Source organism: Sciurus carolinensis, chromosome 10, assembly GCF_902686445.1.
Source record: "Sciurus carolinensis chromosome 10, mSciCar1.2, whole genome shotgun sequence".
Classification (NCBI taxonomy): domain Eukaryota; kingdom Metazoa; phylum Chordata; class Mammalia; order Rodentia; family Sciuridae; genus Sciurus; species Sciurus carolinensis.
Genome location: NC_062222.1, coordinates 7,396,350 through 7,422,771, shown reverse-complemented (window position 1 = coordinate 7,422,771; position 26,422 = coordinate 7,396,350). Strand labels below are relative to the sequence as shown.

The 26,422-nt window shown below is 47.6% G+C and overlaps 2 long non-coding RNA genes across 2 annotated transcripts in view; one reads left to right on the top strand and one right to left on the bottom strand.

Moving 5' to 3' along the window:
• The window catches only part of LOC124994661 (uncharacterized), a 37,683-nt gene extending 13,213 nt beyond the window's left edge, over positions 1 to 24,470 (bottom strand). The window contains exon 1 of the long non-coding RNA XR_007110530.1: positions 24,299 to 24,470. This is a non-coding gene — a long non-coding RNA (uncharacterized LOC124994661). The remainder of the gene's footprint in view (positions 1 to 24,298) is intronic.
• On the top strand, positions 23,702 to 25,392 carry LOC124994662 (uncharacterized). Its single transcript, XR_007110531.1, has 3 exons — positions 23,702 to 24,395; positions 24,799 to 24,903; positions 25,325 to 25,392. It is a non-coding gene; the product is annotated as an uncharacterized LOC124994662 (long non-coding RNA).
• Positions 25,393 to 26,422: the final 1,030 nt, after the last annotated feature.

Genomic DNA, 26,422 nt, shown 5'->3' with positions numbered 1-26,422 from the left:
AATATTATCTATTTATTTTCATATCAGTCTGACAAGTTTAAAATCATTACACTCAATAAATTCCATAAAACATTCCAGAAGCTCAAAGAATGTAAAGGATTTGTCTAAGTTAATCCACCTAGTAAACAGAAGAACTGGGCTGGAAGCCCGTCTGCCTAACACCAAGTTTTCATTACAAGAGGAGATTGTGGAGGTGAGGGACCCTCTCCCAGGGTCACTGTCAAGACAGTCAGGAAGTCATACTTACCTTTTCCAGAAGCCTGACACAGGAGCAAATGTATTCTAACCCCTTAGATTATCGAAATACATTTGTGATTTTCATTAAAGCAAAATAGCAATTATGTACTTGAAATATTTATAAAATAAGTCAACTACATTTGAGGGAAAATATAAAAGCATTGCAATTAAACAGATCTGCACACACGGCAGGGTGTTTCTCTAACAAAAGGAGTAAGGAATAACGCTGCTAATAAAAACAATGATGATCTTGTTTAAATGTTCTAATAACTCATTTAGCGCTGTTCTGAGTGGAACTGCATATTAGTAATTTCAAATAAAGTCTTTGATGAAAGATTAAATATATCTTCTGCTCATTCTCCTCTGCAAAGCTAGTGATTCAAGTGGGCTAATTTGTTCCCTTTCTTCTAGTAAAATGTTTTAAGTGATCTATAAATGTTTTTCCTCTTCTATTCATATTGTAAGAGGAACCAAGTGAATAATAATGAATAAGGAGTTATACTGATGCACTGGCAATGAGGATGCCCCCACCCTTACCACCACAACACACCCACAAACACACACTGAACTCTTATTTGGGCTTCCAATAAGAAATGGGCACATCTCACATCTCAAAATAAATATTTATTCAGTAACCTATGTGAAATAGGAACAAACTTAAAACAATTTATTGGTCACCTGTGAAACACTGATGTTAATAAAGAGTAGAGTTTTTCCAGAAAGGGATATTCTATCTTTAGAAAATATATCTTTAGAATATCTTTAGAATCGAGTTCTTCCAGCAGAAATTAAGATTGGCTGATTGAATTGTAAGCTGAAATTTTTCGCACTTCAAATTTAACAATATTCAGCATCAGTAGCTTCTAAGCCGATGTGGGGAACACAAGTCACCCAATTTTAGTCCCTTTTGGGATATGGGACACTTGGTTTGTTTTTGACATAGATCAAGACACCCATTGTGTTAGTCAGCTTTTGTGTCACTGTGATCAAAATACCTGACAAGAGCAACTTAGAGGAGGAAGAGTTTATTTTGGCTCACAGTTTCAGAGGTTCAAGACCACCACTGGCAGACTACTGCGCTGGGTCTGAGGTGATGCAGAACATCATGGCAGAAGGGAGTGTTGAAGGAAAGCAGCTCAGGATGTGGTAGCCAGGAAGCAGAGAGAGTGCTCTACTCACCAAAGACAAAATATCAACTTGAAAATCACCCCCACCCCCGTGACCTGCTTCCTCCAGCCGCACCCTACCTGCCTACCCTTAACTCCCAGTTAGTCCACTGATTAGGTTACAGTTCTTTTAATCTAATTATTTCATCTCTGAAAATTCTTACATTTTTTCATACATGAGCTTTTGGGGGACACCTCATATCTAAACCATAACACCCATACACTGTGATGTTAGCCTAAAGGAACAAACTGACAATCAGCATATCAGATTGGTCATTTTAAGAGATTTCAGTTTAGACCACCATATAGGAACATACTGGAGACTGACTGTAGAGCTAAAGTAAAGCGAATCATCCAGAGTACTTAGCACAAGCTCCATGGTAAATGAGATGCCTCCTCAGCTCCTGTGGGCCTTTTCAGAAAAGAAAAAAATACCTTATTTCTTCTTATTACCTCCATTTCCAGTATCAGGCCTTCAATAAATATCTATTGAACAGAATAAGTGAATCCATCTATCAACATTCGGTCCACAGTGATTCTACCTGAGTATGCACATTTTTGATGTTTTCTTCATCCGGTACAACTTGACAAAAATCCTAATTTCAAAAAAGCTGATTAAATCTTGTTCCTGGAATTCACAAAGTCAATTATGACCTAAAGCCTGTTGATTTTGGCCCAGAGAACTTGCTTTCTTTCTATGGAGAAGAGTCAGAGCCGTCAAAGCTCAGCCTCAGGATTCTGCCCAGGCTCATTCAATCCAGGGACTGAAACATTTCCGGTCCGGAAAACTACAACTAAGAAAAGCACAAGGATCCCAGGTCAGCTGCCTGCTCCAAGTTCAGGCGACACGCAGACCTGAGCTCCTCAAAGACACATGGACACACTTAGCCCAGAATTATCCAATGACGAAGCACCAAGGGAGTCTGACAGGAGAGAGGTGTCCCTCGCTGGACAGTCAAACCAATGGAAGAACCCAGGTCCTCAAACAAACAGGTTCCCATTTGGCATTTGAAGTGTAAATTTGAGCTGCTTCCTAATAAAAGGGACTGATTTATTTCAAGAGGTTTGGGGACATTTCTCCTATCTCCAGGTTAGGGCCCCAATTCCCAAGTCTTCTTGTTCCCGAACTTTGCACCTGTCAGCCACTCTGACCATACCCAGCATGAGTCCTGACCAGATCCTGCTACTAATTCTAGAAACTTCTTCCCTGGTCAGAGTCCCAGTCCATTTTCAGATCATACACCTGGTCAGCCCAAGGAAGAACAGGCCACTGAAAACCAGGGAGAGAAGATACCATGTAGGAAATCCAAGAGCAGAAACAGAAGTGTATTTTTTATTTCCTCCAGGAACTTAGCTTACCTCAGAGTGACCAGATTTGCAGTTCTATGTTCTTCACTGTAGTTTTCTACTTTAGGTTGAAAAGATTTCCCATGTTGGATAGAAATGGAAGAAGGAATAGCCAGTGGGCTCTCTTGTTCACCTCAGGCTCATGGACCGCACACACACACACACACACACACACACACACACACACATACACACTTTTCTTGGAAATGAAAAATGTGATCTTGTAATTTAAGCCTCTTCTGAAACTTACCAATTTCTTTAGTAGTTTCTTCTTAGGTTCCTATGATTCCAACTCTGTATGAGGTCAATCTACCATTTTGAAATAACCCTTTAAGGGTGATAGAGTAGCCTTCTTTAATCAATCAAATATAGAGCAAAAAGAAATTGGTTCATATTATAGCAAGTGTGATTTGGTTACTTACAGAAAGTTCTGGATGATGAGAACTTGTGTCAACAGCATGTATTAGTGGAAAGGAAGAGAGTCCCAGTTCTGAAGGATGGGTTGACACTATCACGTATTGGCTGTGATCTAGTCAAGCTGTTTAACCTCTCTGAATTCAAGTGTTGCAAGTTTTAAATGGGGTAGTGTAGGAAAACTACTTTGTGCATCAAAAAGGGGTTTTTTTGATAGTGTAATTATTTTCATGGTGCGAATCCAGAAAGATAGAAAACCCAAACTCCAATTTTTCATACAATTAATTTGAACCTTCGCTTTCGCAAGAAAGAACTGAGGAGTGGGATGTGGAATATCTGAAGTCCTATTCAGACAAGATGAGACAGGAAGGGAAAGTCACTCCAATGGAAGTGTGCACAGCACCAAAAGAAGGGAAAAAACAGTAAAAGGAAGTGGCAGGATTCTTCTTGATCAAGGGTGGCCCCAAGAGTGGCCAGATAAGAACCTCAGGAAGAAAATAGGGCTAAGAAGACGGGGAGAGAAGAGAGTAAAAGACCATCATCAATCAACTTTAACTCCAAACCCTGAGCCAGACACATTCTAATGCAAGGTATAAAGGGATCTCTGGGCTTGAGCTCAGAACTATCATCAATAACCTTTGAGGAACCACAATCTGTAGGAAAGAGGCCAGACTATTGTTCCAAAATTCAGAGGGGCTCTTTCCGGAAATGATGATTCACTGGGCTTGAAGTCCTCAGAAAATCCTACAATGGATCATTTTAAATGACTTTTGAGAATAATTTTGTTACAGAACAGAGTGTAAATATCATCAGCCTTGACATCGTGAAAGCAAAATTACATCTGAGAGAAGCTAGAGGGTGAAGGAGGTATAGAAAAAAGTGTCAGGAAGATGAAAATATCAATATCCTCATCTTACTAAGTGGATGGTCAAGAGATTATGTCAATAGTCAATTGAAAAAGAGAGGTGAAAGCATATTATTTTGAGTAACAAAAATAACCATTAGGAGAACTAAAAATAGTGATATAATTATATTACAAAGAAGATGGTGAATGAGTGAATTCTCTATCTGCCACAGCTGGGCTGCAATGTAGAGTGTCTATAGTGGATGAATCCAGAATCCATAGGGAGCATGTTTTCAGGGACAAAGGTGTTCCTTCCAGAAGAACTAAAAGCAGAAATGGCTTCAGGTGGGAACTTCTAATAAGTGAGGAGTGGGACATCTTATTGACACTTTTTAGCATAAGCCCTTCCACACTGCTTGATGTTTTAAGCCATGCTCATGACTTACCTAAATCCTTTGAAACCCCTTTTTAAATGATATGAGTGTAGTTCTGAAAGAACTGCTGGGAAGCCCTAGGATCCTCTGTGAGCTCCCCAAGAGCAAGCCACGCCATACTAGCCTGGATGGGATCGCGGTGGTGGAGATGAATCTTACTTCTGTTTTCACACCTACTCAGTACTCAGAATTTATATGCACCTGAAACGGTTTGTTGGATGAATAATGAATGACAGCTCAATTTCAGCCATTAAGACTCCAAGGAAATCTCTGCACAGCGGAGGACTGTGTTGGGGAGGAACGGTGGGGCAATTAGTTGGATGTGGCTGAGTCTTTCCAGTCCAAGAGCACTGAAGTCAGACAGTGGCCATGTTTCCGGATCTCTCCCAGTGTTCTCCCTCTGAATCACGGGTACCCCAACCTGCCGACCTCCACGCTCAGCACAGGCTGCAGGGACTTCACCCTCCCTGTGTCCCAGGATGACTCCAGCTCCACAAGAGTGTCCAAGGCCAAGGGGGCTTCTCCTCTGCTCAGGTCAGGGTATACTTAGCCATTCCACTTCCAAAAGGGGATTTGGAGTGAGTCTTTTAACAGCAGGGAATTGTTATTTCGTGTTGAGCTTCTTTCAGAGGCTATGGCCGCCTGTGTGTAATTGAGCAATTAACCTGCCTTTGGGCTTCTTTGCTGCCAAGACACATTGAAGGTAGGTTTCCTTAGGTGAAACGGTCCACTCAGACAGCTAAGTCGAGAGATGAAATGCTCAAACAAATTCAGAGCAGAGCAACCTCCCTTTCCAGGCCCCTAGGTAGCTCTTGAGGACTTACTTTGCTTTAAAAAGTTCTCCAACACCTGCCTCTTTTTTCTTTTCTTTTGCTTTTTTATTCTCTTTCCTTCCTGTTTAAGGATCAGCATAGGGAGAGGAAAATATGTCATCTTATACCTGAAAGAACCAATTCCTTCCGCTTCCTGCGAGGTGAAACCGCACTTCACAGTTCACAGGAGAAAGTTTCAGGCCTCCTGAGGGAGACGGCCTTAAATGTAACCCAGGACTGTGCACTCAGTTTTAACTTGAAGCTTCTCTTACTCCTAAATAGAATTCCTTCCATTTGGATTTAGTATGCTAATGTCTGCTTGAAAGAAAACTGAGGGCCTGAGTTTCCATAGGGAAGATGTTTTTTGAGATGAGTTTTGTGAGACGGACAAGATTTCACCAGGCTCAGTCTGGAATGAAAAATCATTCCGGGGTGGGGGGAATGTGGAGTTAAAAAAATAAATTAATAAAAAGTCATTTCTGACAGCTATGTCAGAATGTCACTTCTGAAGGAAAATTAAGTTACCACAAATGACTCAGCTCAGCGAGCCCAAGAGCTACTCCCCCTCCGGATGGCAAATCCTTCCCACCCACCGACACCCCGCCCTGCCACCCGCAGCCCCCTCCAGGAAACACGCTGTCAGTCACACTGGAAGGCCGTGGCTGCGGGAGAGGCGCAGAGCTGAACAGCTCTCTCAACCAGGCTCCAGAGCTTTGCCATGAGTCTTAGTGTCACTTAATGATAAATGATCCTTTCCCAACAATTTGCCACTGTTGTTAAACAGGGGTCTTAACAGAGGCCTCCCACCTGCACTCTGCCTTGGTAATTAGTACATTTGGTCTCTGTGCATATATTTCACGGGTGACTCACACATAAGCTAAGTGATAGGTAACCGAATTACAAGGCTATAAATAGATCAACTGTTGCCTGGAAAAAAGCCGGAGTGGCTTATGAAGTCAGCAATATTCTGACAACTGATCCTTACAACAGAGCTGTTTCTCTGCCCTGCCCTCTCCCTCCCCACTTAGGGAATTTGATATTATATATGTCTCCAAGTATAAATCACAAGTGAATTATTGGCAAAAGGTAACTTGGGCCCGAAAGATTTTAATTATAACAACGTTTTTTTTATTCCTGAGAAGTCTGAGTTGGACCATCTCCAAATAATCGACATCTACCCAGGACGTTTGGAAATGGGCAAGAACTCTAGGTATGTAAAACGAACCTGGCCAGGCACCAACTGACTTTTCTCTTGGTAGCATCATTTGGATCCATCTGTCCAAGTGGGTGCTGGCTATCGAATCCCAGAAACTAGAAACTAGTTAGGTAGGATTTCCCAAAGTGTGAGGTCACACGATTAAAGCAGCAAAATTGATGACAATCAGCCTCATAATGATGGCGACTGACACTGAATGGAAATTAAAGTCAACAGCAAGTTTACCCTCCACACCAAGGCAGGGCTATTTTTACTTAATTTTTTAAAAAAATGGTCCTGCTGCATAAAACCTTCTTTTGGCTTGAAGAATAAACTTCTGCTGGTGTCGGTCATCCATGTCGTCCTGCATCACGTGTAGTCCAGTCTCCTCACAGGGAGCCAGAGCCAGGCTTTGTCCCTCTTTGTCCCCAGCATCCCCTACAGAGCACAACCCAGAACTGGGGCTGACCACACCTTTGTGCTGAACTACTTCCTACCTTAACTTCATCAAGGATGCGGCTCTCATGGGAATCTGTTTGTTGTGGAAAAACAAATACATAAATCTCTTGCATGATGTTCCTTCTGCTCACAACATAAAATTTAGGCTTCTCTGTGTGACGTGGGGGACTCCGTCTCCCCTCTGGCATCATCTTCTGCCCCTTGCGTCAGTGCCATGTCTGCGCTGAGCTTCTCCAATGTCAGGACAGAGATCTGCTCCCTTCCTGGGTCCATTGCCTGGGCCAGAAGAGGAACTGGATTAAAATGTACGGAATGAATGATGTCATTTAATGAAAGTGGAACCTGGGAGACCCCCATAAGGGTCCAAGTAGGTGCGAGAATGAGTCGTGGGGTGAAAGGAGCAAACACCAGAAAACAGAGGCCTTGTAAAGGACCGAGAGAGGAGACTGAGGTGCTAATGCTTCTTTCTGAAGACTAGAACATGTGGCTGTGAGTACTGGTTACCTATCCGTGGGGTCAAGAGGAAAGGGACGCATTCTGCCCTGAGAGATAGAGAATCAGAAAGTTGTTCCCAAGTTCACCGCAACACCCAGAGGGGAACCGGCTTCACACAGTGGCTCTAACAATGACAAGTCAGCACGGTCCCCGCACTGCTCCAGCCCCCACGTGCCATCACCATGTCACAGAGCTCAACCTCAGAAGAGCCTGTCATTGGATGAGGCAAACTGTGAGAGACGGTGCCGCTCAGTGCCGCCCAGGCCAGCGGCGGCCTTCCCACCTGCAGCTGCTCTGCACACCCAGGCTTCCCGAGTGCTGGCTGGTCAGGCTGGGTCACCAAGGTGGACCAGAAAGCTACTGCTGCATCAGCAGGGGGCAGGGACACGGGACTCCAGCAAACTGACAGAGGACGTGCCGAGACACCTCACCTCCCAAGGTTGAGGAGATCACCAGAAGGTATCTCTGCAGAGGGTTAAGGTGATTCTTCAGGTCTTACCATGACAAGGAAACAGAAGACTCTATGGCCAAATGACTTGCTGGGAGCACGTGGTGGGTCAGTTGGAAAGGGTGTTTCCCTCGGCCGACCTGGTGCTAAGTCCTTCAAACAGTATTCTGTGTCCTTTTAAACATGTCTCTTCTCTATGGATCAATATTTTTTTTCTGGAAACATTGAAGAATGTCTCCATATCCCTGAATTGTCCCGTCTTAAATCTCTCATGGGAAGACCACAATGAAATTCTGGTTATCATTAAGTGTAACTTACCCCGCAGTGGAATCAGCTGCCCCAAGGGGGTGTCTCTGCCTGTAGAAGAGACCCTGCAATAGTCCCCTGCAGAGAAAGTGATCAAGTCTAAAAGAAGAACTAGATGCGAAATCCAGTCTGGGTTTCCTCTGAAGCAAATTGCAATTCTCTATCCAGAATCCAAGATTCCAAGAATTGTAGGAGTGGGCAGGGAACAGCAAGAACACATCTATAGAGTTATAGGAATTTTCCCCTAAATGATGAAATTCAAGCCCAGAAAGGTAATGTAACTTGTCTGAGATAAGGCAGCCAGTTATTAGCAGAGTTCTGACCATAATTCAGAGAACTATGACCACTTTCAGTGCAGGAGGATTCAGGGCAGAGAGTAAGGTTCCCAAAGCCTCAACCCTTTCCTGGCCCGCATCCTGCCCCTGCAGCTTGCCAGCTATGTGACCTTGGGTAAGCTTCTTAAAGTCTTTCTGTTTTCACATCTGTGAAGCAAGAGAGATTGCTCCTTTTTTCTTACTAGATTTCCAAAACCATGTATATCACTGGGAATTATCAAGGTCTATTTGCCTTAAAGCATCATTTTGAAAATTCCACTAAAAAAAGGGGCTGCCATAGGGTTTAAATGGGTGACCATGTGATCATAGGTCTAATAATCCATGGCCTTCTCTTAACTTAGTCCCTTGCAGACTTTTCAAATGGCGTACCCCAAACCCTGGGAGCAGACATGGGAAGATACTGCAAAGCTGGAAAACCAGTTCTTCCTGCCACGCCCGGGGCCGGTCCAGTCTCCTTCCTGCTTTGTGATCCTTTCAGGCTGCAGACGGCATCCCCTCCTGTGCCTAGTTTTTGCCAGTTAGAGTTAAACACGTCTCTTTTTGACTTTTTGGAATTACCACCCTGTGATGCATCTTGGAAGAAATGGCCTTCCTGGTCATACCAGTCTGTGCCAAACCGTCTTTGACCCGGATGGCAGGGAATTCTCCAGTGACAGCACAGCTCTTCCTCAGCACCCCTCCCTTGTCCCCCCAGGGTGCCACAAAGCTCTAGGTTAGTTGTCCGTCGTGGTCTGACCTTGGGCATGGAAGAGGAACAGGGGGCTATTCTGAGTGACCGTGAACCTGCAAGGGTGGGCGGCACTCCGTCCCTAGGACCCCTCCCCAGGAGCCAGGCATACTGGAGACCTGGGTTCCTGCAGCGACCTCAGGAGGGAAGCCTCTGGCTGTTCCTGACATTGTGCATCAGGGAGCTGGGCTAGTGCTGGGATTAATTGTTAAAGAGGAATGGAAAGAAACAGGAGGAGATCAAGAGGCAAAATGAACAAAATTCTTGATATGTCCACACGCCAGCGAGGAGGTGAGGTGTGAGGAGAAGTCTGTCACAGTAGCCAATAAACCATGAGGGCCAAATGTTTGGCTCGAATAACTTAGAATCTGCTCCTTGCTAGCAGCAGAGCTTGGCAGTGAGTCAGCAAATCCAGCGACAGAATTTCTTTTTCAGGAGACACAGAGAGTCCATTTACATATGCTGGCTGGCAGGCGCGCACACAGACACACGCACACACACGCGTGCGTGCGCTCTCTCTTCTGGGTGGACCCTTCATCAGCAAGAAGGAAATATGGCATTTCTGACTAGATTTCCAAAACCATGCCTATCATCGAGGGTTATCAATGATGATTCCTATTTGCCAGGGAATCAAAAGATTTTCTTAAAGCATCATTTTGAGAATTCTACTAAGAAAGTGCCACATGCCTCTGACGATTTCCTCGGCCCCTCTTTTTGTTAAAAGCAAAACAAAAACACAAGGAGTCCAAGTGTTAACGGTGGCTGCATCTGCGTTGTGAGAGTACAAGGTGATTTTTTTCCCTTTTCTTTGTGGTATTTTCACATTGTCTTATTTGCCTTCAGTGAGCACATATTATTTTGTAATATTGAAAGTAAAACAAGGCCAAGGTAGAAGCAGAGTGAGCAAAGGCAAGAATTCCCCATGAGAAGCCTTGCTGTTTTCTGATGTTCCAACGACAAGTCACTGAACTAACAAGTATCAACCACAATATCCTCAAGAAAGGGCAGACCCCCCGAGAGGGCAAGAGGGAGTCACAGAGACAGTGCCACAGACTCCTGGAGATGCTTAAGCCTGCCCAGTGACTGTGCTGAATCAAATGTCACCCTGAGGAGCTCAATGGGACATCAGTGACTCTCAGGCATGTGAGCAGCAGGACCCCGACTGCCACAGGACCCAAGCAGGCCCCTCACGACTCGGCTGGAGTTTTTCTCTTTTGCCAAGTACCTCCCAGGCGTCACCCTGCACATGGCTTGGATTGCTAATGAATTGAACGTGGAGAAAGACGTCCACGTCACTGAAGCTAATGCTGGCTGTTGGGCCACTTTTCAAATTCAAGTCCATTGGTTCTAGATGACGGCCAGACTCCCAAATAACCATGCATTCGGAAATCCGTCCTACCACACTTGTGGGAAAAAAGCCCCACTAGAGATTGTCAATTGGGTTTCAGGAAATATCTTCCTGGCCTCTGCCTGGCGCCCTTATTAACTGAGGAAACCACACGAGACACCCTGACCCTTCCTTTGAAAAGTGCAGCTATTGCTGGGCACACATCCCCTGGGTGAGCTCTGCCCACAGGCTTCAGCTCAGAATCGTCAGTGCCCACAAAGTCCTTCACACACGCCAGAGATCACATCACGTGCCAGAGGTGATTGGTGATCGTCGGTGTCTGGTCATTTCCGTCCACTCAGAGCTCAGGCACACCTGGCCCCAGGCCGCTGGGTGTCGATGGAAGAAGCGGGAATGCTGCCCCAGAGAGGCTGGTCCTCGGGGACGGATGGGAGCTGGGTGGAGACCAGCCAGAGGGGCTGCGTGTGCAGAAGCGAAAAGGCACGTCTGGGCTCACGGCAGGGGTCGCACCTCAGGGTTCTGCTGTCATGACAGGCAGCCTGGGTGAAGGTTTACCTTTGACCCCCTGCAGTGAGCATCTCATCTGAACCATCTGCCTGGCATTCGCATTCATCTGCGACCCTAACCATCTCCACCAGGCTTGTTGTTAGATCCCTGAATCCCAGTCCTGAAGGGAGGGCCTTGCCTCCGGCTCAGCGGAGAGCCCACAGGACTGCACCTCAGCCTTTCTGCAAGATCCCTGCATTAGGGCTCCAGTCCACGTGGCAACAGGGTGGGGAAGGGGTGCCTCATGCTCAGTGCTGTGTGACCATAGGCAAGTAACTTTTGTGAACCTCTGTTTGCTTATCCATAAAATGGGAGCAATCCCAGTTTCTGCATCTTAGCGTTGTTGTATGTTTAGATGATGAATGCAAAAGGGAGGATCCACCACATAGTAAGTGCTCAGTAACCGCTAGCAATGAGGACGAGGACCCATGATGGAGCATGGGTCTTCTTAACACTGCACAGCCCCAGGCCTGGGACCCACCCACACCACAGCGGTCTCCACCAGAGCTAAGCAGGGTAGGAAGGCTACTAACCTCTAGTGGCAGAGGCCAGGGACGATGCTAACAGCACAGCAGTCAACCACCCAATCCCAAACGCCAACAGAGCTGAGCTAAGCTCGGCCCTGCCAGGGCAGTCTCACCTGACCTTCTTCCTGCCCTGATGCTAATACACCCCCAATAGCCACACAACCAGTAGCTGTGGTTGGTCTCTAAACCCAGCTGCTCCCAGGACTGGCCTAGCCAGGGTCTCCTAAGCTGATGAGCACCTGACTGTTGAATTCTTCATCAAACAGCCAACAGGCTCCATTGCATTGACCCGAGTCCACAACAGCAGGAGACAGGCAGAAGAGCAGGCCCTCCCTCTGCCCAGGAACAGGCGAGAAACTGCTTCCTACAGGGCCATGGCTGAGAGCCACGTGAAAACAGGCCCAGCAGCCAGTCAAGCAAGCGTTCCACCCAAACTGGCTCCAAACCAGGCCCGCCAGTGAGTCACGAGCACATGCTGCCGCCTCTCGCAGTGACCTTTCTTTATCCCTTCATTAGCTGTAAATCTTCAGGAGCAAAGCAGCAGAGAACAGACTGGGAAGGCCCTGGCAGAATACCACCCCAGGCAAATGCAAATCAAAATTCAGAATTAAAAACCCAAGCCCTGAATGAATGCCACTCACGGAAACCAAGGCTCCCCTGAGCCGTTCCTGCAAACCAGAGAGGTGGACAAATGGAGCCCCTCTCTTGACGTAATTTAAATCATGTGGTGACACTGGAGCATCCTCTCCAGGAGAAGGAACAGATGTGTTTAGCAATACCCAGATGGCTGGGGACAAATTGAAGGACCTGTGTAATGTTTGCCCATAACTCACGCTTGCACCAAACCACATTGCACCCCTAAAGAAATCTCCCTTGTGTCCTGACTTCTCTTCTGTCAAATGGAATTAACATTAAGTCCCCCATGCAGTGTTGTGAGAAACAATTAACACAGGTTATTAAGCAGTGTTTTGGCTCCGAATAAAGCAGAACTGGCTTTTTTGCTCCTGCCTTTTCAGGAGCAAACCGTCACACTAGGAACAAGGCCAGTGCAGGGGACAACGGACTTTTTCAGGGACATTTCTCTCTGCCATCCTCATTGACTTTGTCCTTAAAGCTTCGCCTTCTAAGTACCAGCATGGGAAGGAGCTAGAGAGCCCGTTGCATGCAGGCCCCTGGATCTATTGGGGATGAGGTTTGGCAGGAGCCCTTTAGGCAAGTCTTCCTCCTGAGTTTACAGTCTGAGAACCTTGTAAGAGTGAACAAACCCTGGGATAGCACGGCCACCACCACTATTTCCAGCAGTAAGTAGAAAAACCGGGTCTTTTCCTAAGCTGAGGTCACCCCATCTGCGCAAGACGGGGCAGCTCCAGAGTGACTCATCTGAACTCAGCTGTCCACCCGCAATGTGTGTTTATAATACTGACAACAGCAAATTGCCCTTAGTCCTTCTGGGTTGTGTAACTTCTCCCGACATTCTTAAATTGAAAAGGGACTGAGTGTTCCCCTTTTCTGCCGGATGCCTGCTGCCCAGGAAAAACTCCAGTCCCTGTCACTTGTACCAGAGAGCAAGCCATAAAAGAAAAGGCCTAACCCTAACCCTAATCAACCTCTCCTCCATTCACCCTCTACAGTGCTTTGAGTGTTCAGTATGTTTTCAAAAAAATTAATATACATTGTACTTCGAATGGTCTCACAAGGAATTTGCTCCATTTTACAGATGAAAGAACTGAGGCTCAAAGAGGCCATGTAAGTAGCAGAGCTGCTTTGGTGAGATTCACTGCAAACCAAGACTCTAAACAGCCGAGCTGCACCACCTCCCACTGTCTCTAGCAAAGCATCATTCTGCATTGCTACTGATGGAGTTGGTTGCCCAGCGTTTTAGACCCTCTACCCACCACTGAAAAGCACAAACCCACAGACCAACCCACGTGGGATTACTTTATGGCCACTAGATCATTTGGTTTCCTCGATTATGCTAGGTGACTTTGTGAACTCATAAGATAATAAGAGCAGCCAACATTCATTAAGCCCTTGCCAGGACAAAGGGCTCTTTGAGGTGCTTCAAGTCTTCTAACTGGTTGATCTGTCTAACCACCCTTTGAGGTGGGCACTGCCATTGTCCCCTCTTCAGCTGAGGAAAATGTAACATAGAAATGTGCACTGCAGTGACTAAGGTCACACAGCTAGCGAATAACTAAGCTGGAAAATAAACCCAGATGACAAGACTCCAACGCCAATCCTGAACTAGCCCATGAGAGCCACATCCATGGAAGTGACAGGGCTGTGTCCTTCCCAGAGATCTTTCTAGTGCCCTAGAGAATGCTTTTTGAAATGCTGCAGGAAACGAAGACCCATAAAATGCCACGCACCACGGAACAGGGAAACTCTAAAATGGCATGGGATTCTGTCACGAACAGTCTCAAAAAGACCTCGAGTCTGCAAAATGCTTCGACTAAGGGCAGGGAGGAGCTTTGTTATGATTATTACAATCTAAGCTGAAACCAGGCTGGGGAAAAAAATTGCAAATAAAACTCTACTAAAGCTGTCAGCCCAACTGTGGCCTCCAACTGTTTGAGTCACTAAAACCTTGTATTTAACGGTCACTTTTATAACAAACACTAAGAAAGAAATACAAAGCTCTAAATCAGAGTTTATTTCTAAAAACTGGAAAGAAATGTGTTTCAGAGCTGGCGCAAGCCACAGAGATGGTGCCACCAGGTCACCCTTCCTGGTGGTGAGTGGGCTGCCCCCGGCTTAAAGCTCTGTCCAAAAAATTCACTCATGCTTGGAGGGACTTCCACCATGTGCTAAGTCACTCCAAGTCACTGCCAATGCTCCCTGGTGACAGCAACATCTGTCCATTCAGCCTGACTTGGAGATTCTACATGAACATTTCAAAATGATCATCTTTCCCAAAACTACTGTGTATTTTACAGGGTGTTATTAGCACAAAAAGGCAAAACTAGGCAACCCAAGTGAGAATCCCCATAACTTATTAACAAATCAGAGCACTTATCTGCTAAGCCCCAGGGGTGTGGTGTGCTTCTGACTCTGTATGACATCTTTTACATTCTTCAGCTCAGAAGAACATTCCAGGGATGCTACCGTGGTCTGTCATTAATTGCAGAACCAAAAGACCAAATGCTAAGACCATATTTGGCCAGAAGATGTTTTCTGATACTTATGAGGCAGTGTGATCAAACTAAAACCTGGTAAATGTAACCCCAGCAAACGAGAAAACTCCTTCTTAAGCATAATCCTGGCCCCAGGGATCCCCTCCCTGACTCTGCAGTCCCTCTTCAGGCTCCTATCGTATTCTGGTTTACCCCAACAGTGGCACTGGGTATGCTGTGCTCCAATCATCCTTTGTACATATCCATCTCCCTTGCTATCTAGGACACGGTTTCTGGGTGGCAGAGGCCAATGCCTTATCATCGTAATGTTCCCAGCACTTAGCAGAACTCACAAGTAGCAGGCACTCAATAAATATTCACTGAAGAAAAGAATATAAAGTGAGAAGGAAAATCCATAAGTTCAATTCAAATGATCCTATTAATTAACCCCTGGTACTGGGTCAATATTTCTGTGACTCAATCTTCTGACCTAGTCTCTACCTATTTCTGATTCTCTTCAACTGTGATCCTTACACCAGAGGCTTGATCAGAGACCCTGAAGTTGGTGTCACATGTATAAGCATAAGGGTTAGCAGTAAATAAGCATACTACTTACTGGATTTCTTGGAGCAAGGACATAACTCAGTAAATGGAAACTTCCATTTTCCAGCAGGAAATTGGCTATAAGGAATCTGTTTGTCTCCTCCTTAGGTCACACTGAGGACGGTGGTGTGGTGCTGTGGTCATTCCAACACCTCACGAAACCAAGAGCAGGAAGGGTCCTTGGCTCCCCCAGCTGTTCCCTGACTAGCACCGACACCCTCAGCCTGTCTGATACGAGGGCCTGGCGACTCTCCCTCCAGGTTATGGAGGTCACAAATCCCATACCCTGGGGCAAGGGACATGTGGGTAGAGGCAGGAGCAGAAGAAGAAAGCTCTGGAAACACTGCCCAACACGTCCCCTTCAAACCCCACAGCCCACGCTTATTCCTGAGGCAAGGCCACGTTCCAGAATTCTCCTCCACCACGATCGTCCCTTTTTATTTCCTAGATGACAGAGAAGATTTATTAACATGTGAGAATTCCCAACCCACCCACAGCAGAAGAATTGTCTTTGTCAGCCTGGTTCATAAATCTTTTATGATAGAGAATCAGAGAGTGGGTTGTGAGAAAGAAATCCAGAGAGGCGTGAGAAAACAGGAGCCTCTGACCCAAGCAGCCTGGCCAGTGGCACCACCCAGAGCGGAAGGAATTGAAAAGGCGAAAAAGCAAGATATCACCATGCGTGGCTGGCAAAGAGTAAGTCCCCCTGATGTGCTTTGAGAAACTCGTGCAAAGACTAGAACAAGTTTTAGGTTATTTTGGGCTGAGGTTAGGGAGTTCCGTGCAGAAATTGAACCTAGTGGGCCTGCAGCTTATTTTAAAATTGCACCTGATTGTTACCTAAGCAAGAACACCTTTCAGGTTGGGAAACTTGTCTGCGATGAGAATCACTTTACCACACCCTTCTAATAGGACCCATGAGGCTCAGCTCGGATTCACAGAGGATGATGAGACTTGTTTATGTAAAGCTGACCTTTACACTATGTGCTGACTACCAACCAGCCAGGCACGGAGGGACCTGCTTTTTAACATGCTTGCCCAGTTATGTAATAACAAATGTATTTTTTCTTTTATTCTGTCTCAGAAATTACTTTTAATCTCAGGAAGATCAAGAAACAACTGACAAGAATATTTACTACATAAAACATAAATGAAAAGTGCGAGTAAATTTTTTTAAACAGCAAGTGTTTAAACAGAGCCACACGTGAGGCCAGCCCGGTACTCATGGCGATGCACATACTTGATGCCCGTGGACCCCGGGCTGGGCTCCGGCCTCACCAGCAGTGAGTTACACAAACCACTATGTCCATCAGAAAGACCAAGTGAGAACCCTTCCAATGGTGAGGACATGATGAGCAAAATAACTTCCTCTGCCACATCCTGAAACAGAGTTTCAAATACAAGTTTCAAAAGCTCTTTCTTCTATTGACATTGAAAATACGCTGACGACGTTGCAACGACTGAACCCAAGTCTGCGTATAGCCCATGAAGTGGATGTTAATCTCCAGCACGGTCAATGAGAAAATTAAGACTCAAAGAGGTTAACAGACCTGTCCACACTCACCCCGGATGAGATGCACTCTCGGGCTCTGCTCAGAGACCCTTGACCCCAAGGGCCCAGCTGTGTGCACCTACACCGCTCCTGCACTGCCAAGCCCCCAAACAAAAGGACTTTCCTTTCAGGTGCTGGGGATCAAACTCAGGGCCTCGCACATGCTAGGCAAGTGCTCTGCCCCCGAGCGACATCCCCAGCCCTAAAAGGATCCATCTTTATCAAATGCTGTTCTCTCCATAATCATCACAGTACCCTGGAGTGTCCTGCTCAAAAATCTGGACAACAGGCTTTCTCAGGAGGCAATCTGTTATTGGCCTCTGTTGTTAAGAGAAAGCCCCACCCCAAGTTTGGGGGGCTCTCCGTGGTAGCATCCTTGTGCATCTGAGTCGTCATCTCCGTGTGAGCGTGGTGGTCCCTGCGTGCCCACCTGCAGAAGGGGCAACCTGTGGGTGGAAACCCAGCTCTCCTTGTTGTGCTGCATGGCCCAGGAAGGTGTCTCTGGGGACGTCCATCGTCCTCTGGGCCTGGCTGACAGGAGGGATGCCCAAGAGAAGAGGAACAGGAAGGGGGAAGCAGGCTGGTCACGTGGAAGGGATCTCTGCGGCAGGCCAGGACACGGGCATGCGCCTCCTGCCCACCAGCCACTGACAGCCAGCGGAGGGACACCAGGCAGCCGTGTGCTGGACGGGAACAGCTGGCCTGCAGCTCTCAAGTCAGAGCAACACAAGCGCTTCCCAGAATCACACCCCGGCCCCCCCCAGACCTCTGAAGGAGCGTGTCAGGGCAGGCTGGCCCGATGGCTCTGACGGGCGCACCACTGGAGGCCTCTGAGCGAGGACTTGAAGTCAAGATGGGTTCTTTAAAATCAGGAATATTTACTTAGGAACTCCTGACAGTCAGCCGGTCACAGGAAAGAGATATGAGCAGAAAGGCAAGATCACGTCCCAGAGCTTGCAGTTCAGCGGAGACATTCCGCACACAGGGACAGAAATAGGAAGCACACCTCTCAGGCCGCCTCTCACCTGGCACCAAGCCCCTGTGCCCCCCGCTGAAAGGACCGCCTTTCCCAGGGCCCAGGAAGCACGTTCTACCAAGTGTGAGGAGCTGCATTTCAAAGAGCCACAACCTGGGAGGAGGACAGCACCCTCTTGTGGCCCTCTGGGTGTTGGCACCCAGCTCAGAGTCAAAGGTCGCTCCTGGCGGGTGGCCCAGGAGTCCCGGAGCAGCCAGGGTGTCAGCAGGCTCTGTCGCCTTCATTAATCTCTCTCCCGAATCAAATCAGTCACGCTGTGAGAAGACCTTTTCCCTCTGTCCTCTGCTGAGTGGCCTTACGTCTGGACACCTGGTCTCTGCAGTAGGTGGGACACATGCCACTGTGAAGGCAGGGCTCTGAGTCCAGTTCCACTGTCCCCACTGCCTGGACACACCACGGGGCCTGCTGCTGGAAGTCCTCAGCAAAGACCTGGCCACTATGAGGAAGTCGAATCACCCAACTAGCTCAGCCTCACCTGCTCTGCAGGCTTGGGGGAAGGCAGGACACTCCCGGTGGTCAAGTTCCCAAATTCCCTGAAAATAAATGACTTCTTAAAATATTTAAATATAATCTATGTCCTTCCTAGGAGTCTCTATGAAAAGAATAATATTCATAAGGGGTATACTTTGTGCTTGGAGCTAAGCCTGGTATAGCTTAATTTGCAGTAGAGTAACATGTAAATTTATGATAATAAATTATATTATTTAAATGAAATTATAAAAATAAGAGTAGCTCACTCATATTCAACTTTCATGAATGCTGACACCTTTGGAAGAACATGGCGGTCTGATTTGTATTCAGGCCTGAACACCAGTGTGAACCACCGAGTTCGGGGACTGCTGGTTTGAAGTGTGTTCATGGGAAGCCCAAATACCCGCATGGTATATTTAGCATTTCCGGCACGTCTCCACTCAAGGAGCCATGAAGAAATCTGCTCAGGGCCCTGGGTGTTGAGATGGTGCCAACAAAATCACTCCACACCATTCCTTAGAGGTTGCCAGGAAAGAAGGCCGTAACAAGAGGGAGCCAACGAGAAGGACCTTAAAGGGTACAATGGAGGAATCAAAGGGCGGGTGGGGTGAGGTCGGGATACAGAATGAAAAAAATAATTTCAAAATTCTGCAACAGTGCTTAATCCACAGACGCCTCAAGTAGATGAACCAGGCAGGCGCGTCACAGAGGGATCGATTCCGAGACGCGTTGATGCTGCCTCTAACTCGGATGCTTGTGAAATTCTCCACTGAATTAAGACATACCGGAGGCTGAGAAGCACTTCTGGCTGCAGACATCATCCAGCTGAGTCGGAAGACCAGAGCGCACAGGCAGAGACGGTTGGCCAAGCAGCCACAGTCTCTCTCTGGGTTCCAGTTCTGGAGCCAGGGCCCCTCGGTCCACTGCACCTGGCTGAGTTCAAGATGTCAGCCTTGAACTGTGGCCATGGGATGCAGGCAAAGGGGCTGACAATGACCAGAGAGGCAGCTTCACTCGCCCCAGAGGAGTGACATCCAAGCTCGCCATTCATCCTCTCGGATCAGGTGTTTGAGGTTTGCTGCAAGCAACAAGCCCCAACTACCACAAAACATAGGGGAGAATTGGTCAAAAATATTAGCTTTGAAGTCAGAGACTGAAGGCTTGGAATTCTGGGTTTGTTGATTAACCTTGTTGATGTAACCTTGGGCAAGTGTATTTACCTCTATGAACCATAATTTCCTCAGGGTTCAAATACCAGTTATAATAATACCTACCTCATGGGTTTACAATAAGAACCAAAGGATAAGACATATATAGGGCTGGCTTGCAGCTCAGTGGTAGAGAGCTTGCCTAGCATGCATGAGGCACTGGGTTCAATCCCTGGCACCACATAAAAAAAGTAAATAAACAAAATAAAGGTATTGTGTCCATATACAAATAATTTTTTTTTTTTAAAAAAAGACATATATAAGTTAGCAAATGCCTGGTGAATGGTGGACTTCCAACGATCTTGTTTTAAATGTTTTTTCCTGAGTCCAAAGACAGCAGCTGACTCCTCTGGGTGGTGCCGAAGCAAACCAGCACTGTTTGCTCCTCTGTATCATGGATCGGGTTCAGTTACTGCTTTTATTATGTATTATTTATCCCCTCATCTAATCTACTAGTAAATGTGTTCAGTTTTAACAGAGGCCTGTTTTATCTCTCCTAAACATTTCAGACTCTGGTGAAATGGTAACTAATCATCATTCTCAGTTCCTAAAATTCAGTTGGGTTGATATCCAAAGTCAAAAGTTTATACCTGTAAATGTTGAAATAATTTTGCCAGTGAAATGTCATGGGTTTCCACATAAAGTGTTTCAACTGACTCCATTTTGCTAGATGTGATCTTAACCCTTAAAACAGCAATTAATCTCAGCTAGTAGTGTTCTGGATTTTTTTTTTCTTCTTTCATTTACATGTAAACATCCCTGAGTACCAGACTGTGGCTCACTTCCTTCAGATCCTGTCCTTCTCTGGCATGGCATCAGGCCTAGGAAGGGGGTGACCTACCGTCTGATTAGGAACTTCCTTGGTATCGAGGAACACAACCATGATCATCTCTAATTCGGAAATAAAGAATAAGCCCAGACTCTTTCCTCAAACTAGAGGCTAAAAGTATAGGAAAACTTTAAGGGAGATTTTGCAATAAAAGCAACTACTTTGTGGCGACTGTGACAAGTTCAGGCCACAGGGATCAAGTGGACCAGCCTCGCTGAGTTCTTGGACTCTCATGGAGAACACACAGGGAGAAGCAGAGACCCTTCAAAAGATTTTTCAAACACCCGCAAGAGAATTAAAAGCATTTCATCTAAATGCCCAGCTCTTGTGCCTGAGGGTGTAGATGAGATTCCATCAACAACAGTGTCTCCCCGTTAACAAGTCACGGTGATGAATTGAAAAATGAAGAACCGCACAACGTCACCTGCCCCACCTTTCTAGCCACACGGTAGCTACTACTTCTGTGCTTGTGGACGGTTCCCCAGTGGCCTTCGCTCAGCATACCCTTCACCTTGACCATGCTGCCACCGAATGCAGCCAGACACAGGGGGGCACACCTATAATCCCAGCGACTTGGGAAGCCAAGGCAGGAGGATCCCAAGTTTGAGGCCAGCCTGTGCTACATAGAGAGACCCTGTCTCAAAATAAAATAAAAAGTGCTGGGGATGTAGCTGATTGATAGAGTGCTCCTGAGTTCAATCCCTCGTACTGCAAAAAAATAAAACAGTAGTAATAATAACGATAAAGCTGCAGAACGCAGCTCTTTGCCGGTCCCTGAAAAGCCCACTTCCTTGCCCAGGAGTCCATGCCTCATGTCCACAAATCTCTAATCCCACCCGACGCCCAAATCATAGCATCTTCTCTCTTCAGTGCTCGCTTGACCCCAGCCACACAGTGGTCCCCGCAGGACAGGAGAAGGCCGTGTCTGGCGTCCTCGACTGCCATGTGCGCTTTGTCACAGTACTGTGACTGGCCAAGCCTGCCCCAGAACAGGCCACCACAGAAAGGGGCTCTGATCCCCTCAGCTCTGCCAACGTGGGCAAGCTACCAAACTGCCTCCGCTTCGTTTTCCTTACCTGTGAGTGGGGCGGATACGATTGCCTGGTGGGCTTCCCGTGCAGAGTGAACCAGAGGAGGTGGCAGCAGCTGGTCTCGCTGGCATGTGGAAAGCACTTAGTAAATGCTATTGCTGTCCTACCTGGGAATGGATCCCTGGAGAGCCGTGTCCTAGCTGTGTCCTGAGGGTGGGGGCCCTAACAGCAGGGAAGCCCCGGAAGTGCATCTTTTTTTTTTTTTTTTTTTTTTTTTTTGGCAAGCATTATGCTGGTCCCCATCAGATAACTGAATATCACGAACACTGATGTAAATGTTGCCGTCACCATTTTTACAGGCTCACAGAAGCACTTACGGGAAGTTAACTTGCCCACACAGAGTAACTAACACCTGTCGCAGCGAGTCCCGCGGTCCCGGAGCCCTTCAGGTGCTGCAGGAGGCCTGGCACCCTCTCACCTCAGCATGGTCCACTGAAGCCAGCAGGATCAATGTGTGCCCAAGGAGCTGCCCAGCCCTGCCCATCTTGGCTTCTGTCCACAGTCCCGAAGGACACAGCTGTCCAGCTCCACATTTCATTTATTTTAAAGCCAACAAAGCATGTGTCTTTGCAAAAGTAATGACCGTGACTCAGGTCATCTGACTCCCAGAGGGGGTCAGGTGGATGGCGCGGCTCAAGGACCTTGGCACCCTGGCCCTTCCGGCCTCTTCTCAGGGGAGGCTCTACACCAACTGATTCTTTCTGAGCTGCTGACGCCCCAACCGGGTGACAGGCTTCCCTGTTTGGGGTCAGAGGGAGGGACGAGGTCTGAGACGCTCCTTTCAGCCTCTTGCTGGGGACGCTCACCAGGGTTGGGCATGGCGCCTGCCCCTTCCCAGGTCCTGGACAATGCTGCCACACTCAGCTTTGTGCTCAAATACACCCGTCCTGCGCTTCCTCAGGAAGGGTCACTTTCTATCAGGGGACTGAATCCCAACAAGACCTTTTCCAGGTTCTTCACACCCTGTTAATGGGAGCCAATTGGAAGTATGCTCTGTGGCCTCTGAGAGCCTCCTTGGGTTTGTTGCTCCCCGGGCGAGGCAAGTTTCGCCCAGTCTCACTTCTGAAGTCAGGAGTCCCCTTGAGGTGAACAAGGTTCCTCTCTTCCTCACAAGTTCCTGCTACAATGCTGTATCTGCCTTTGCAAACTGCCCAGCAGAAGCCACAGGAGGCCAGGCCTTCTGAGTGCCCAGGCCTTCGTAGGCTCCTCTCTTGGTGTTTTTGTTGGTTTTTAGTTGTAGATGGACACAACACCTTTACTTTATATATTTATTTTTATGCGGTGCTGGGGCTCAAACCCAGTGCCTCATGCATGCTAGGCAAGCACTCGAACACTGAGCCACAACCCCAGCCCTAGGGGCTTTTTAAATGGTATCTCATGTCTATTTCAGAAAGTCCAAACTTGCACACCCATATAACATTGATATAAACAAGGATTAAAATAGCTGACACGTGGGGCTGGGGATGTAGCTCAGTTGGTGGAGTGCTTGCCTTGCATGCACTAGGCCCTGGGTTCAATCCTCAGCACCACGCAAAAAAAAAAAGATATAAACAATGATTGAAATAGCTGACACTGATTGAGAGGTTTGTGTTATGGCCTTGTATCATCTCCCATCATCGCTTGACAATTCTGTGAGCCCAGACTGATTGGTGACTTCCCGAGACTCAGAGCTAATAGGTGGCACAGTCAAATTTGAACTCATACTGCCCTACTGTGGGGTCCCCCTTGCTCAGTCTCTCTGATAAAATTCCCCATGGTCTTCTCACATAGCTATTAAGGGGGTTTCACTCTTGAAGATCCACTGTGGAGTATTTCAAATATGTGGATACAAATAATCAAGCAGCACAGATCTAGGAAATAATCCTATTCTTAAATTAATCCCATGAACTGGGAGAGACTTCTGTCACAAGGTGTCCCTGCAACAGGAGCGCAGATGGGAAATGGGACAGGAAAGCACGTGGAAACCCAAGAAGCCACGGCCAGCAGCTGTCCTTCAGAGAGAGCAGAGACCTCAAGGGGTGGGGGCAGCCACACCGTGAAAGGCCACACACCGTGATTAAATTTTCAACAGGAGGAGGAGCAGGCACGGCCCTCGCTGGCCCCAGAAGGGCCCTGTCACTCCTGCCTGCTCAGGAATCTGCACGTGTGGAAAGGACGTTGCTCTCCAGGATTCCTGGACGCTGGCTTCATCAATGTCGTTGGTGGTATGGTTGCTTCTCACCAAGTTATCCCCGCTGTTTCCAGCCAGGGGTTGAATCCCACCACCTCAGTCCCCACCCTGGAGTGAAACCATCTTCAGAAAAGCCCTGCAGGCGCTTGTCAGAGGCACATGTGCCTCCAGGGGCTCCGGGCGGCCTGCTCAGCCCCAGCGACCCTGCTCCCGCCAGCCCTCAGGCAGGCCACTCACAGCCCGACGTCTCCACACAGCCCCCTGCTCGGCAAAGCCTCTCCCTGTCAGGTCCGGTCACAACCCGATAAAGAACTCCATCAGAGGGAAGAGCCGGTGGACAGGGGCTCTGACAAGCCGAGCCAGGTGTTGGCGAGTCCTGACTGCCAGCCACGTGTGGCTACCGGTGACCCCCTGCAGGCCGCCCCTCTGGTCACTGCGTGAGTTTTAATCCATACCACAGACTCACCAAAGGCACTAAGAGATACAGCCTGTAGCTCACGTTTTCGAGGGGAAGAGGCCGGAGAGTAAGAGGTATTGAATACCCACCCAAGGCCAGGCCTGGGCTGGGAGCCCTACTTAAGTTACCTGATCGGTTGCGACCGCCATCATTACGGGGAGGTATTGCTGTCCCCATCTCGCAGACAAGGAAACGCAAGCTCTGAGGATCAAATGTCCTGCCCAGGTAAGTGGCAAAGCCAGGACGGGAATCAGGACGGAGGAAGCCAAATCCCACGCTGGCTTTCACCTCCAGATCTGAATCCCCTGAAGCGGGCTGGCCCCGGGCCAGAAGCACAGGAGCAACAGTTTATAAATGGCAAGCCTGCTGCTGCCAGGTCGTCTGGGTGTTCCCTTCGTTTCTAGTTGTGTGACCTTGTCAAGACACTCAATGTCTCCAACCCTAAAAATAGAGTCACTAGAGTGCCAGCTTGTGAATTTTAAATATTTTGACAGTGGTTATCACTGTGGCCATTTTCTTTTCCAACAATCCTTCTCATCTGTTAAATAAAATAACGATAACTTGATGCTTTTTAAAGGTCAGGTAACTCACTGGGAGTTTTATATGATTTATCTCATTTAATTTGCAGAATAATCCAATGAAATAACAATAGTTGACACTTCTTGAACATACGACATACCAACACCTGTGCATACCTCACTCAAGAGAAATTAGTAACTATTCACATTAACTGGTGAGTAACAGGCAGGTAAGAGTGATGTCCCGATTTTGCAAATAATGAAATGGAAGTTCAGAGAGGATAAGTAACTCACCCATGGTCACACAGCGTGTTAAGAACATGGGCAGCTAGACACAGGAGTTCATGGTCTCGACCTCTGCTGTGGCTCCAGGACTCAGGCTAGTTCTGCTCTTAAAGAACTCCCAAGTGTGCAGAAGCTGTAAGACCTACATATTTAGCAAGCGAGGATGCTATGGGACTCTGCAGCCACGTGTCCAAAACATGGGAAATACAGGCTGAGGGGGCCTGGAAGATGAACAGGGCATGAGGGAGGGACTTGCATCCCCTGGAAAGTGGCCCAGGAGGGAGCCCAGCAAGTGCAGCCTGGGAGAGGGGAGAATAGGAGACTGGGTGAACAAAGGTGGGCTTCTTGCAGAAAACAGAACGCACCCCACGAAGATGGGAACGGGTTGCCGAAGACCTTGACGGAGATCCGAAACGGTGGGACGTGACTTATAAGAAGCAACAGGAAGCACTGGATTCCGGGGGAGGCCCTGGCGAGAGGACCGTGCAGCAGGGCCCCACGGGGGGGAGGCTGCTGGGAGACAAGGAGGCTGTGGCACCACCTGGCCCAGCGACCTCAGTGCAAGAGAGAGAAGAGGGGCCGAGGGAGGGACAGGCGGGCACGGAATCCACGGGGGTGGAGAGAGATGAGCGCAGCAGGTGTGGTGAGCGAAGCCGCCCAGGACATCAGGACCTGGGGCTGCCTGGCGACACTCGCTGGGCTCTGCTCAGGACCCACAGGTGGTAGAGGCCTCCTCCGTGGCTGAGTAACAACTGAGTCACCCAGCTCGAAGCCAGGCCCTCAGTTTTGCCCATAAGCAAACAGATGCTGAAGTGTGTGTGAGTTCGCTGACATTATCCGAGTGGTGAAATCCAAAATCCCAAATCTCCACGGCAACCCCAGACTTTTTTCTGCTGTAACTCGCTTTCAATTTGGGAAATCTCGGGGACTACACCATCACCAACAAGTAACATCGGTACCAGAACCTGAGTTGTGGGGAGGTTGTTGAGGTTCCTGGGTAAAATTAATTTGGTTTTGGACATGTATACATGGATGTGAGGGCAGAATTTCTAAAGATAAGTGTCCTGTAAGCAGCTTCAATATGAGACTCTAGTAAACATGAGACCTAGTGCCTAGCGATAGATACATTTGAGAATCCTAAACGGAATTATTAGTTGAAGGGAAGAGAAGCAGATTTTTGTAATATCATGAATAGGAAATGGCTTTGGTGTCTTGTTGCTCTAATTAAATATTTGTTAGTCTACAGGAGTGTTGAAGAAGCAGTACGCTCAGCTGCAATCGGCGTGTTCTGTTGGAATCGCTTGCTTGCCCCAGTCCCTTTGGTCTGTCCACATACACAACCATCCAGGGACTGCTGCATTGGCCCAGCTACATTGGTGTCCCCGGAGCAGTGTTGCCAGGGCTCCTTCTCTGACTTTTGGGTCATGCTGCCATCTTTATTCTGTAACT